A 14,675-nucleotide genomic window follows, 5' to 3' on the forward strand; every position below is an offset into this window, starting at 1 on the left:
ATTTTGTTTATACGAACGCTCATACATCATCAAACCCGGTTCATTTGAAACTTTCTTGAAATTCATCATAGTTGAGAAGTGCACAGTATAAATCATAAGCGTACATCGCATCCCACGTAATCTCACCTGCACTCAGTAACGCTGCGTTAATGCGTCGTGATATATTACGTCATTTGTTATACTCAACAACTGCGCTATCATATGCTGTACGTGGTGACACTGGAGATGAAGCTTATACAAATCCTCCACGCAATGTGTACTAGGATGATGTATTTCATTCATTATGATAATATTAGTTATTACGGAATGTGTTATAAATTATTGTAGCAATTAATTTTAATTGAGAATTTTATTCGATTGATTTATTGTAATAAATTGAATTATCAATAAAAGGAGAAGAAATAAAGAATATGAAGTCAATAAAAAAAGAAGTAAAAGATGCTCTCCGTAACATTTTCTTGGAATTTACACTTAATGTACTTAAGAATAAGAAATGAGTTAATTAATGTCAAAAATATAAAAAAAACCTTAAAACTGACTTATTGGTTATAACTTATAGATAAACTACTCTTTAACATATATTGAGTTTTAATAAACACATTGAATTTATTAACAATTTTTTGTGCAATTAGTGATTTTTATTAAATATACGCATTAGTACATTATAATACATTCATTTTGATATAATTTAAAACATACCTTATTGAGTCGCTTTTTACGTTTTCGTCAGCGACCAGACATTCATTTTCAAATAAATCACATATGGTAAGGCACATGTTAAAGTTAACCCTTGAACGCTTTTTCGTATAAACATTTTGATTACTTATGGACAAGAGAAAGCATACATTACCACACATCAGACTTTAACTCCGCTTAATATTTATTCATGGCCAAAAAAAAATCAGCTGTGAATATTTTCACGATTCATTTGATTTTCTTTCACAAAACGCAAAACAGTTTCCATAAAGCCTTTATCTCCTTGTAGGCAACGGAGCTATTATTAACACTGTGTGGCGGTATTGTCTTCCTTTCGTATTATTTACTAGGTAACATAATACGGCTCTTGTAAACGGATGTTTTGGGTTTAGCTGCCTTTAATAATAATGTTAACGATAAAGCGTACGTGTAAAGCCTATGAACGCTTTTATTCGTGTTTATATCCGATCGTTTGTAATCGTTTATATTAAACGTAAAAATTAGTATAACCTATTTATGCATATAATATTATTTTATTTTCAGTAAAAAACAATTTTAAGTTCTGGGTACACGAAATTATTGCTTTAAGCAGACATCATTTTTTTAGCACAATATAAATATTTTATATTTCTTACAATTTTAAATTGACAAAATTAAAATTTTTAAAAAACTCAACAATTTTTTTTAATCTATATTGATTTGATAAAACGAGGCTACATATTTTAGGCGTGCTTTTCAGGTTCGACTTTAAATTTTTTAGATCTCACTAAATTGTATTTAGTTTATTAGTACTTTATGCTTTCTAATGGCATAGTAAAACCATAACATTAACATAAATGAGATTGCGTACTTACATAAATTTATACATGCTATTTTATTTAGAGATTTAATTACCAATTTTATCACTATTATTCCACTCTCACCAACACTCCTTCACGAAGTCATTTGTATGTAGGAGTACAATTTGCACGTGACTAATTGAATCACGTGACTAATTGAACACAATAGTTATCGTTTAATATTAGAAGTAAAGTAAAAAAGGTCAATTACGAAAAAGTCCTTATGTTTAAGATTAGCTAATTGTGAGAGAAAAAAAAAGAAATTCGAGAAAAATTCAGGATACGAGAAAAAATTATCAGTCTAAATAGTAAAGGAAAAAGGAATTAAGGATAAAAAACGTATGATAACATTTGATACAAACTGAAATGTATATTACATTATTAATATCGCGTGTATCGTGTCGGTATTTTACAAGAAAAATGGAATTCAAAATTATTAACTCGACACCTTTTTATGATAAAATGGCAACGTATGAAATGTGTCATAAAAGCCTATATTACTTTTTCTCTTTTTATTACCCGTGTATTTTAACAACAGCGGTGCGGAAAGCATGTTTAGTCATACAACAAATATAAAATATAAATGGGAAGGATTATATGAAACTGTCGACTTTCATTCGTCGTGTTAATAAAAAATATACACCTACGTATAGAAATATTAAACTTCTTTTTCATTTCGCCTACAAGAAATAAAATTCTATATAAATTTTATTAATATTATAGTAACAAAAATAGGTAGATAGAATGACGTAGATTGAAGATTTAGTAAGTTTCTTGTATTTGTTAACGGTTAAACGCAGTAACCACAAGAATCCACGATTCTGAATAAGAAGTAAGATTTATTCTCATTCTCTTTTCTTATACAAATATTCATATTCGTAAAGATAATTTGTTACTGTACTTAACATATTAAACGTAACAAAAGATGTTTGCAGCGTACATATAGTTACGGAATATTAGAAAGTAACGCCATGAGCTTTCATAGTTGTGTATGTTGTATTACAAACGACGTGAAAGCTGGTGTGAGGTCTTTAAAATACAGTATAACCGTTACAATACTATTTATTCATACAAAATCTAATTTATACTTTACCAGCTGTAGCCTAAATTGTTTCACTCGCGTTGATTTGGAAAAACACTAAATATAATAACAGCCTTTATAGCCTTTCTCGGTAAATGGACGATTCAACACAAAAATAAATTTTCAATTCAAACCGGTAGTTCCTGATGATTAGCGCGTTCAAACAAACAAAGTCTTCAGATTTATAAAATTAGTATATATATAGGTTACGATATATTATGTGATGAATCGTATGTGAACTAAATACTTTATTCATAGAAGTAAGTCTTACTAGTATCGAAATCCTGACGTATTTATAAAATTTCGCTGCCCAAGTTATATTTCAAATTTGACCCTTATCAATTCTTTCGTGACAACCTGACCGTCTATTGGTTTCTTTGTTCACATGTGATGGAGAAACATTTTATGTAAAAAATTATGACACGACTAATTGTGACCGTCATGTGTATTTACTAAACAAACCTTTTTGTAAGCAAATCATTAGGGCGATTAAAATCTTTTATCACTACGTTGCCAGGATGTATATTTTTATTTAAAAACACCATCTGTTTTTTTGCGAGTTATTTTCCACCAAAAATTCTTGTCTTAAGTTCAACTATTCAAATATATTATATTTTAAAACAACGATTAAATTTTTGTTAATATAATAAAAAAATTATATTTTACGAAATATTTTTTTTAAATCATAGATTGTCATTAACCATTTTATTCAATAACAAAATGTTGAAAATATGTTTTAAATTGACATTTGACAAATTAGCTAAGTATTTTTAACCAGTTTTTATGTTGAGCTTTCTACAAATTTACATATATATTTTGTTGAATGAAATCGTTTAATGAACGGACGAACCGATCAAATTCACGACTATTTTTCTTTTTGTTATCCTTTATTAGACTTCGGCTTACGGTCTTTTCCTAAGGTATTTACATCACAAAAATAATTAACGCCCAAAGAAGTGGGTACGGGTCGGCTAGTATAAGTATATACCTACTTAAATATTACTGGAGCAGAAAATAATATTTTTCGATATTTTTTTAGTAAGTTCCTTTCAAGTAAATTCGTTTATTTTTATTTACGTGATACAAAATGAAACATTTATTCACACCCGCTTGATTACTTTTAACACAAAAAAATAAACATCATGCTCTCATATATGTTTTTTTATAAGTTATTCTTATAAAGCTCGAATAATTAATATCTAATGTTTATGCTGTACTTATTTATTTTATTTTTATTTATTTATTTATTAATCAGTACGAATTTACCACTTACACTAATTAACATTTCAAATAAGTCACATTAATTAACATCAAAAAAAAATTAACGTACAATAACAAGTTAGATTAATAAATTGATCATAATAATAATAAGCATAAAAACAAACCAAAGAAAAGATAATTAATTAATTTAAGTTTCTTCGTTGAAGCATTATATCTTTTTGTGTCATCATTTACAATAACTTTTAGTTCAATAGTCATTTGAAACCATTAAAATTAACCCTTAAAAATGCATAGTCAAGTCAACCCGTACTTGAGATTCGATTTGTCGTTGCATATTGTAAATATAGATAATGTCAGCTAGCAAGAGGCTAAGTTGGTATAAAAGAATTTTAATTCGATAAGTCTAGAAATGTTTCATGTTGAAATGAAGTTTATTAGAATTTACTAGAGTTTTGTTCTATAACTTCTCGAATACAATAACTTTTATCTTCCATCACAGCACAAAGTCAGTTCCTTAACTTTAATCCCACCGCGAATATATACTCAACATATTGTGTAGCGCTATTGTTTAAAGAAGGTTACACTGATTACGAAGGTTCAAATCACAAAGCGAAACTTTGTTACGTTGCTAGGTAAACGTGAAACTCGGCCCAAGCTCCCGTCTAATTAGCTAAGTTTATAAATTTGTTACCTATTTGGTATATTAAGTACTTCAGAAAGTCGGCAGACAAGATTCTTAGTATATCCTCCGGTATCTTTACTTTACATAAATTTAAACTCTTAAACATTTTAAACAAAACAATTTTTATATTATCTAAGAATGTTCTTATGTGTTGGCGTAACGGTCACATCACTGGTATGTGGCTGTTGCGCTGGCGGTTGCGGGTTCTGTCCCCGTACATGGCAAACATGACACAGGTCTGGTTGTTTGTGCAGTCCTTGTGGGTTTTGAATTCCCTACCGTGTCTCGGAGAGCACATTAAGCCGTCGGTCCCGATTGTTATCATGTACACCTGAGAGAGATCGATACTCATAGTAGGTAATATATCCGCCAGCCCGCATTGGAGCAGCGTGGTGTATTAAGCTCATATCCTTCTCCTACATGGGGAAATAGGCCTATGCCCAGCAGTGGGATATTACAAGCTTAAGCGTAGCGCGCGCGTAGCGTTAGTATGACGATGAAATGTTAATAGTCGAGTAGCCATTTCATATTAATATATTATTTGAATTTATATGTATTAAGTAAAGTATTTAATACTTCAAGCACCATTTAACTACATATAGTGTTAATGCTATGTTGCTATAATGAGCTATAAGTAAATCACCAATATGTAAATAACTTCAAGATCTTATCTAGCTAATGTTTTAAAGGTATACGATTAAGGATATAGTAACAGAAATGTTTTTAAATGGAAGAAAATTACGCATTTGATTTTTCTAGTTTATTAAATATAAGGTAAATTGAATTTTCTCAATATTCATGCCACGTTTGGATTTGGAAAATGATAGACAAATTGGCGGGCTGCAAACGTGACGCACAGCAGCTTGGCAACATGAATATATTACACAAGGCGTCACGTCGCGGTGTTCGTGCTATGTTCACATCCTAGTGTGATTTTTTATAGCCTATCTTATTCAATATTATCAAAAAATTTAAAATCAAGACCACAACACTACACTTTACCTTCATCTAGATTAAAAAAACCCAAGCATGAAAAAAGATTAAATGAATCAGTTTCTTATATTAAAGATTGAGTTAAATAGTGAAAAGTTATATTTAGTGTTCATTATTTTGTAAGATATGGTAGATCGCTGACAGATTTATTGAATAACTTTGCGTCACTTGTATTAGTAGCTTCTGAATGGGATTACATTGTTCAAAAAATTATAACAAACTGCTAGAAAACTTTTGAAATAATGTCCGTTTCTCAAGAGGATTGTTCCAAGCGAATTGAAAATCCGTCTTCCATGATTTGCTTCTCACGAATAGGGTACTTTTCTTTAAATGAAAAAGTAACGGAACGAATTCAATACAATAGAAATTATTTAAAATCATAATTTTGGTTAATGATAATTATTATTATACTTACATATTCAGTACCAAGTCTTGTTCGTTAAGTTTGGCTTTATAAAAGTATCATAGTATAGGCTAGAGACCATTTTCGTTGATATTTTAATGCAACTACATTCGTTTTATGGGCTTATTAAAACTGTGTTATTTAATGCTAGCTATCTCTAAAGCTTGATAAATCTATCTCTATATCGCGATCGCTAAGTTAAAACTAAATTTGAGCTGTCTACGATATGAGCAAAGGCTTTTTCCCATTTAAAGAAAATTTGAAGTTTTGTTCACTATTCTACCTCATTTCAAGATTGCGCCTAATTTCATTACCGTACCAAACCACATGTATATGTTTCTATACCTATGTATACCATTTCATGTGAAAATCGAACCTACGAACGCCGCATGTAATGCGATTTACGTTATCACTATACCAGATTATGTAACAAAATATCTTTTTTTTATAATTTGTAATATTAATTTCTGTCTATGTTTCATAACAATAGCAGCAAAACGATTCTGTGATACATTGTTAAATTGAATCGATATTCGTACAAAATTTATTAAAGTAACGTTCATTGAAAACGTGTACAAAAAAAAAATCTTTTCATACAATTTTGAATTCTCAGGCTTTTCGTTTATCCTGTGAAAGAATTCACGGCGCTTTAATTGAAATTTTTTTTTTCACTTTGACAGGTATTGATCGCTGAGGCTCTTTCAATAGGTGGGTTCTGTTTTACACAAATACTTAGCTCGCTGATAATAAATCACTGTAAAAGTGAAAGCTGTTAAAGCCTTTCAGGATCTATAAATCATATAGTGAATGAGGCGTACAAATACACGCGCAGAGGAAGTTGTATAGAAATGCTTTCGCTATATAATTATATCTTGTTCTGTGTTATTTGTTGGCATTTGACATGCGAGGAAATCCGTTCCTAAATTACTCGTTATAACGACCTCGAAATAAGTTATTTAAAGTGATTCCATATACATTTTGATTTTAATCTTTTTTTTTTTTGTTATTTCAGCCATTTATGTACTATTTCATCGTACGAGATGGCGCAATACCTAAAGAATGCTTTTTCAATTCATACTGTGTTTTTTATCTGCGCCAAGGATGTTTGAAATCGTAAGAAAATGGTAAGAAAGTCTGAATTTTCGATGGATTTGGATATTCTTTTTCTTTTACCTACTTATGTATGTGCAGAATTCTTGTGTTTTCAGATTGTGAAAGAAACAACTTTAGCCGTACTGAAAAAAATTGTTATTTTAAGTAAGTACTAATCTAATATATAAAATTTTCGTGTCGCGATGTTGGTAGTTAAACTCCTCCGAAACGGGTTGACCGATTCTCATGAAATTTTGTGTGCATATTGGGTAGGTCTGAGAATTGAACAACATCTATTTTTCATCCCCCTAAATGTTAAGGGTAGTCCACCATTATTTTTTTAATTTTTAGATAAATTATTTTTTTTATATTTTATTATGATTTGGCGTTGGAAAATACATACAACCCTAAATTTTCACCCTTCTACTACCAACCCCTATGTTTAAATAGCGTTTGCGCAAGACAACGTTTGCCGAGTCAGCTAGTATTTTTATAAATTTTGAGCGAGAGAGTGTGATGACCAACGTTTATTATCATTTTCGAAAACTCTCGTTCTAACGTTTTTAACTTAGGTTAGTTAGTTTATATTCTAGAGTTTTGTTTTTGTTAATATGGAACCAATTTTCATACTTCAACAACCGCTTTGGTGTAGTGGTGCGAGTAGTCGCCTAAAAAATCGACGGTTTAAGGGTACGATTCCCGTTCGGGATGGGTATTTATATTTGTACAAATATTCCTATCCGGTTTGGATGTCTATCCTTGTGGGCCTCCGTTAAGCCGTCGGTCCCGGTTGTTATCATAAATACCTGATAGCGATCGTTACTCATAGTAGGGAACATAACCTGTAGTGGAGCAGCGTGGTGGATTAAGCTACAATCCTTTTCCTACATGTAAGTTAATGAATTGAGAGCTACTTTGATGGAATATTATGCTTTTAAATGTGCGTGACTATAAACAATATTCGAGAATAGGTCATTTTAATTTTCTATGTAGTGACATATAGATATCAAATATAGGTTTGCTGATAAGATAGGTCGCAAGACATTGCATCATATAATTATATTATTACGCTATGATTAAGACGTTTGCCTCCCTTTTTAGAAAAAAAAAAAACGTCACAATTACTCCACATAAATTATATATAATTTTTTAGATAATTGCCTGCTCTATCGGCATACACAATTTAAAAAATTATTATTGCTTTTGTTATTGTAAATTAATTAATTATAAAAATTATATGTATGGCGGCTTTAGTTTTGAAACAACGTCAACGTGATTGATGGTCGGTAAATTTTTTACTTATTTAATGCGAATTATTCGCACAGGTATTGATAGTTATATATTGCATATAATAATATTTAGTATACTCGATAGCGAGTTATTCTGGTTACCTTTTAGTAATTAGACGTCCCAGAAATACCATGGATTTATATTTACTTTAAATCGTAGAAAAATAGTTTATAGACTTTATTATATATATATATATATATATATATATATATATATTTGTTTCATACTTATTACGTTTTAAAAATTTTTAAACCAATTTTACCGAGTTTGCACCTGTGCGACTGACTCCAATTGTTTTGGGCACAATTCTCTGATTAAGTTATCAATATAAACATAGTGAAAGCAGATGTATATTTACCTAATAAGTTTTGTTGTGAGTTTTAACCCTAACAATTATGTCCCCTTATGCGGCTGGGCTTCGCGAATGTTTAACGATCAAATACGCCTAAATATGAATCAGAAGTCAAATAAGGGATGAGTCTATATGCTTTTTGACTTTTCTGACTTCTACTTCAGTATTCTGATGGGGAATTAAAGTCCAATATATTTTGTTGTTTTTGTGTTTGAATCGTCATATTGTATATGTAGAGGGTATGGCTCAAAATTTGCTTTTTATAAATCGAGAATCGTGTATATTTTTCGAATAATTCAACCGATTTCATTAAATTTACATAATTAATAAAGTATCACAATTTAAAACTTAATACATATACATTATAATTAAGAAGTTATTTGACCATTTGTTAAAATATTATTTTATAGTTCTGATGTAGTTTGAAGTATATCTTTGAAGATGTGCTTAATTGCAGGTATTCAAATTTCTGTTGAATGTTATATTCGTGGCTTAATTAGTGAATTATAAATGATTATATGTATCTTAGTTGGTGTACAGGATATGGATCTACGCAATGCTCCATTAAGCTTAATTTTGGAATGAAGGTACTTAACTATAAGAGCTTGTCAAATTAACTCGGAATTTATAGGTAAGTGAAATATTTTTGTACTATGTTTACGGCTGAATGAAGAAGAGCATGACATGAAAAATTAAGTCATTAATACAATATCAGGAATATCTTTCGGACAAAGTTTTTTTTATTTTTTCTGTTATTTTTCTGCTTTTAGATTCTGCAGAGTCAATTAGATTAATATAATTATATGGTTCTGAGTTTTAATTATGTTCTGTGTCAATACTTCTTTCAGTAATCATAAAGAACTTTCGTCGTGTAAAATGTAATCATCATCATCATCATCATCCTTTCAGCCTATCAAAGTCCACTGCTGGACATAGGACTCCACAAGTTCACGCCAAAAATGGTGTGAACTCATGTGTGTTGCTCATAGTCACCACGCTGGGCAGGCGGGTTGGTGACCGCAGGGCTGGCTTTGTCGCACCGAAGACGCTGCTGCCCGTCTACGGCCTGTGTATTTCATTGCCAGTAGTTGGATAGTTATCCCGCCATCGGTCGGTTTTTTAAGTTCCAAGGCGGTAGTGTTCCAGTGTTCCACTTTGTTATCCCTTGTAAAAATGTAATATACTATCGATATGTTTTCTTTATACTATATCTACTAAGACAGATATTTTATTTTTATGTATTATTTTTTTAAAAATTAAATATATATATTGATAATATTACGCTACGCTTGAGTTTGTATTTTGAAACTAGTATTTTAAAGTCAATTATCAGCACTTTGCTACGATAGTACCACAGCGCATCCTTACAAAAAGGGGTACAGTAACTGCTAGAGGAAGCATTAAGGGCAAATAATTTTTCACATTCTTTACCAAGCTAACTTTAAAACTTTTGGAAAGATATTTTAAGTGCTTAATCGAAAATGCTATCAATCAAAATAAGAAAAGATGCAGTTACAATTTTTGTAATTTATTACTGTTATAGCTGCGAAAATTGTGTAGTTGAAATGCGTTACAAATTATTATTAATTGCTGGAGTCACATTACTCGTGGCAATAAACCCAAAAGTGTTTTTAATAGCAAGCGTGGTTAGAGATATAAATATGTTTTACCACCTAACATAAAGGAAAAATTAAACTGTTATTAAACATGCCTGGTTTCTTCCACTTTCGGAAAAGCAATGATTAGCAAGGTTGACGCTCGTGTCGACATAGTTTTTTGGCAATTTCTGTGTTATGTAAATAAAGTAATAATATAATAAAACGTATTATGGGCGTATAAGTATGTATACTGCGTCTATGTCGCATCTAATTGGCAAGTAGCTGCATGACTAGCCATATCATTGTGTTCCCTAACCAAAACGTCTAGTTTTTTAGTTTAATTATTAATATTTGTAATGTTTAATATCTCAGCTGATTATGAAACTGCTTCAATTTTGCTTTTGTATATTTTTTAGCCACCATTAGTTTTGTTTTTCTTTTTTTCTTTTTACGGGAAGTCGTTTTAGAATCAGTGGTATTTTGACGGTTTTGTTTTTATTTAAAATTAACATCCATGGGCTCTAAATACCCATGCCTTTTGTTAAACATGCATTATAATACCACAGGCAATTTATCATTAGAACTACAAATCGACAGTTTTGTGACTGCCTAGTAAAATTAATACGAGGTTCAACGTGGACGGTATTTTTTTTAAAATTCATACATACACTCACCCTCATACTTACACACATACATTACATTACATACACTTATAAAATTATCTATCTATATTCACATATTTACCTGTCCCCCACTTACAGGTCATTTTACTTTCTTTGTACATCAAACACTTCACTGGTGTCACTATTTCACTGACCTGGACCGCAAGCCTCCACCTACCATCTTGAGCAAAGCCCTAGCCAGTGACATATTACGCTTGTAGATGGTTCTTCTTAGGTTGTGCTTCAAGAGTGTCTTCGTCGAGACACCCACCGCTCTGGTAACGAACCTGCCGATCCTAAAAAAACTTATGAGATTATTACTGATATTATGTAAGTATACATAATATCAGTAGATATTGATCATGGACAATAATACTTTTATAAACGTGTTACGATATAATAAAATAAATAGTAATATATCAGTTTCCATTAAAAGAGTAATTTAGACAATATAGAACTATATATTTTGTACATTTCGGATGCTAACGACCTTAAAATATATTAAAACCTGCATTAGCTCGTCGCAGTCATAAATCATCGTAGCGTACACAAACTTAGTAAAATAAACATCGCAGGAACTAATTAGAGTACAAAATTCATGTGGGACCAACGGGGTAATATGGACGAAGTACAGTTTGATGTTGCGCTCACAAAATTAGGCAAGTTTAGGGCCAACGGCGACCTCGGCTATTACAAGTTAATTTAAACTGCTCGAGTAATTTGCACTGAAGCGTGACACTAATTCAATTATTATTTCCAAGGTATGCAAACAAGGCGAGAAAATTAACTTCTGAGAAAAATGTGTCATTATAAAATGTATTTTGTTGAATAATAACTAATAGCTTATTAAAATCTTTCCATATAGAATAGACGCGTAACTGGGTTATCGTTTAAGGTAAATTGTTTGTTTCATTTACAATATACGTTACCCGCAAAGTGTGTATCCGTATTTATATCAATATTTATAATTCTATGAAATATATGAAATGGACGAGTAGATTGTATTTTTGATAATAAAGACATTGTTTGCAAAACATAAAAAAAAATGCCTAGGTATTCTATAAAAAGCTTAATGTAAAATATGAAATATGCGAATTTTTTTTACATTTTTGCAATTTTTTTGTACTAACGTACTAACAAAAAAAATTACTGAAAACCCCGATGCTAAAACTAAGTTTGGGAAATCTTTTTTTTTTACAAAGAGTAAGCAAATATAAAATATGTTGCAACGTGCTTATCGCAACCAATAAACGAACATAGTATAGAAGAGCGTATTCTGATCTGTTCTGCCTGCTGAACATTCTGCATTTTATCTATTTCATACATTGTCCTTCCATAATATTAAAATAAATTCTATTTTATTCTTTGCTTGAACGTTTTAAGCATAGATTGCTTGGGTTTTATATTGAATATCGGATACTTTGTAGGTAAGCTATAGGATAAATATTTTTGTATATTGTTCTGAGTTTCAATAGAAATAAACTTCTTGCGTTTAATTTAAACATGTGGTTGATTACTTGTTCAAGTCATTTAACTACGAGTTGTCCTACTGGAAAGTGTACGAACTGTGTTGTATCACAAAATGATATAAATTTACACATTAACGTTAGGATATAATTATTTATCGTCATGTACGTGTCATATCCAAAACATACTTTCGATTTGAACTATACAATCATTTCTATAGCTTTTCAAGCTATGATTCTATTAATGATTGCCGCTAAACGCTATTTAAAAATAGGGGTTGGTGGTAGAAGGGTGAAAATTTAGGGTTGTATGTATTTTCTAATGCCAAATCATAATAAAATAAAAAATAAATAATTTATCTAAAAAAATTAAAAAAAAAGTTGGGGTGGACTACTCTTAACATTTAGGGGGATGAAAAATAGATATTGTTCGATTCTCAGACCTACCCAATATGCACACAAAATTTCATGAGAATCAGTCATGCCGTTTCGGAGGAGTTTAACTACAAACACAGCGACACGAGAATTATATATATTAGATAAATTTGAAATGTCAGTATATTAATATTAGTTATATAACAAGGTGCTTGTTTTTTTTTACGACAAACACTTATTCGTAAAATAAAATATGTAACAACTTGAGATTCTCCTTTGATACGATCCAATCTTCAACCATATAATTCAATTTGCCTTATCCTTTACCGAGAAAATGGCGGTGTATCCTCGTCGATAACTTAATTGATAATTTCAGCTTACGTCATTATTTTGATAAAATGAAATTTGAAGCTATAATGAATGCTTTTGAAACCATTATTTATAAATAGGTTTAGCAAAAGCTCACCTACTCAATTTTGTAAAGGATTCGTAAAATTAATGCGGGAGTTGTAGGATTTTACAAACTTAACTTTAAAATTCAATAAATATTTTGCAATTTATAAAAAGTATCACCATCTCAAACATTTAAACTCTAAAGGTTTCTAAGTCTTGTCTTGTGTCTTATAATATTAAAATTTTGTCATGTACTAACACTGCGTTATTTAGTTACCAGTCTTACTTAGCATTCACTTTTATGACATTTGATAAAAATTTAAGAGTAAAAGTGAGATTTTAAACGAAAAGGAAAAAAAGTATATCATAGAAGCATTTTGACATAGTAACGTTAAAGTTTAAAATATGTATGTTTGAATTGAATTTACTCAAAGAAATATTTACTAAAACGTATTATTGTAGCCGACTAGCCCGTTGGCGCAGTTTGTAGTGACCCTGCTTTCTGATCCGAGGGTTGTGGGTTCGATTCCCACCCCGAGTCTGGGTGTGATATAAATATTTATTTATGTATTTTTTTATATATTATTTATAAGTATGTATATCGAAAAAAAAAATGTAGCTATACCAGTCGGCTGTTACCTATAACACAAGCATTAAGTTGCTTATTTTAGGAACAGACGACCGTGTGTGTATGTTAGTAAATATTTATTTATTTATTTAATAAAACTTAAAAATAACAGAAGAAAATGCAATGAAATAACGTATTTTATTGAATTTACTCCACGGTATATGTATGTAAATTTACGACCATAGATGTAATATAATTTTGTTGGTAGTCGAAACCATTCCTAAAAGGGCCACTCTCTTTTTCTATAATAGTGTTTGTTTGAGTAAATGGTATTAGCTACCGAGATAATACATACAGTATCCTGATACTGATGTGTGGTATAAAATGTTTCTGATGAAAATGTAAAGCATACGCCTCGTAGTATATACCTTACATTTTCGCCAGACACATTGTCAAACAAATAATGTCTGTACATTATATTTTAGCTTGTGTATATTTTGTATACATAGATATTTTATTTTTGGCTTATTCTTGTGAAAAAAATTCTGCGTAAACTTTGCTTCTTATATAGGGCAGGTTAATATATATATTAATAATTTATAAACTAAGCACTAGTTATTTCAATTTCATAAAAATATCTAATAAAAAATTAAACTACATGAATGTCATTAAATTAAAGCTAAACTACGGGTTATGGAATTTGGCAAAGAAAAAAGGATAATAATAATAAAATATTTTATTTTATATTATAATAATAAAAAAATTAATAAAATTTGTAATAAAGCAAAACAACATAAAATAACTCCTTACTCGTATCAATGACACTTCCAGTTGCGCATATTTCTACTTGTGTACCTATCTGGGGGCACGGTAGTGCCCCCGCCAAGACGAGCCAAAAAAAAAAAAAAAAAAACGAAAAGCACTACCTATCTTTTCTCGAAGCGCTTCGTCGTTTTTTTGAACC

Source organism: Melitaea cinxia, chromosome 8, assembly GCF_905220565.1.
Source record: "Melitaea cinxia chromosome 8, ilMelCinx1.1, whole genome shotgun sequence".
Classification (NCBI taxonomy): Eukaryota; Metazoa; Arthropoda; class Insecta; order Lepidoptera; family Nymphalidae; genus Melitaea; species Melitaea cinxia.